This window comes from Trachymyrmex septentrionalis, unplaced genomic scaffold (assembly GCF_001594115.1).
Source record: "Trachymyrmex septentrionalis isolate Tsep2-gDNA-1 unplaced genomic scaffold, Tsep1.0 scaffold220, whole genome shotgun sequence".
NCBI classification, from domain to species: Eukaryota; Metazoa; Arthropoda; class Insecta; order Hymenoptera; family Formicidae; genus Trachymyrmex; species Trachymyrmex septentrionalis.
In genome coordinates this window covers 411,286-413,000 of record NW_017305376.1, presented here as the reverse complement: position 1 = coordinate 413,000, position 1,715 = coordinate 411,286, and the positions used below count along the sequence as shown (strand labels likewise).

General features: G+C 47.5%; 1 protein-coding gene across 1 annotated transcript in view; it reads left to right on the top strand.

Moving 5' to 3' along the window:
- Positions 1-1,715, top strand: part of LOC108748464 (calcium/calmodulin-dependent 3',5'-cyclic nucleotide phosphodiesterase 1A-like) — a 362,329-nt gene that overhangs the window by 260,255 nt on the left and 100,359 nt on the right.

Below are 1,715 nucleotides of genomic sequence, written 5' to 3'. Positions count from 1 at the left end.
CTCAGCAGTACACGTACTCCGCTCTCGGCGTCACTAACTCGCCATATAAAAGGAGAGGTCCTCCACGAGGAGCGTCACTTCTTTTTCGGGACTCGACTGTTACTAGGCTTCTCCTTCGGGACTCGACTGTTATTAGTGACTTCTCAATAAGTCGTAACAATCATTATTCCTTCGGGACTCGTCATATTCATTCGGTACTCATTTTAAAGTCACCGGTTAAACTCCATCCCCGAGGTTGCCAATACGCGATACGCGTTGAAGTGATTCGACCGAAGCTTCTACATCCGAGTGCCAACCTTCCGAGGAGTCCTGAGGCCAACGACTTCGATCTACCCACATCCGCAGAATACAACAATAGTAAGTCCTATATACACACATACACACTCACCCGCATATATATAAAAAAAATCCAACCACTATAATTTACATCAAATTATAGTGCCGCGTCCGAACCGTTCTTTCAAAGGGTGGCTACGAAGCCGGGCCTACCGGGAGGCACGGAAACTCTTAGACGAAGAGTTCAAGAGGTATCTCGGAAGCTCACAAGAGCAGAATCGTCCGGTCGAAGGTCGCCTACCACCAGTACCATCCGGGTCACCACCGGCTCCGCCGGCAAATCACCCCGATACCGCTTCCCCAATACCGCTTCCGCCTCAAACACTTTCGCCTTCACCACCTCAGGCACCTCCTTCTCCTCCCCCTCGAACTCCTTCACCTGCGTTTTCGGACGCACTGACAGAAAGAATCCTTCCCGATTTGCATCCACTTTCATCCGATTCGTTCCACCCAACTCCCCCCAGAAGTCCATCTCCGACGAACTCCACGGACAGCGTGGAATTCCTAGAGGAAATTCCTCCACCCCCACCTAGATCCCACTTCCGGATCCTGGAGAGTGACACTTTCGAGTCACTCATCTCTCAATTCCCGCGGGTAACCGCCGCATCTATCCCTCAGGGGGCCTACACTATCGGCCCTCACTACTTTGATCCCTATGAAATTCGAAATGCCATTACCGGTCGAAGCCCTACCTCAAATATCCCCGTATTCCTCCCAAATTCCCCCAATGCAATATTAGTGCCTGTAAGATTTTTCCATAATCTTTTCCCCCCTTCCTCCGTTTCCATCCTTGAAGTATGTTAACCCAAATCTATCCGATCCCCCCCCCTTTTTACACAATGTATAGTTTAGATATTATAAAAGCGTAACCGTTTTTGAAATAGACATACTGTGTGCTAATAACCATAATGTATAGAGTAGATGTAATAAATACAATATTATTATATAAACGATTAGCATATAATTGCGTAATTTCCTATTGTCAATTAGCCATAATAAATAATGTTACCGATCATTTGTCTCGCTCTCATTCTCTATTTTTAAAACCCGCCTGATAGAACAACGACCTCGTAAACACCGAACCTTGCCCTTTCAAAGATTGCACGTGGTCCATTCCTGAGTGAAAGGGATTTTTCCCTGACTCGAAATTCGGACCGACGATCGCACCGCCCGTAGGAAACAGGCGTCATAGCGACTTCACGAGACGTTGACCCATATTCCGAAGCGGACAAAAAAAAAGGGTGCGTTCGACTCGCCGGTGTTTGTTTCCAGGCAAATATCTGCGAGACTAGAGTCTGACCGTCCTTCCACGCTCCATCCTTTTCTACTCCCTTCTCTCTCTCTCTAAAAACCCACTTTTCCGGAATTTGGACGTAACA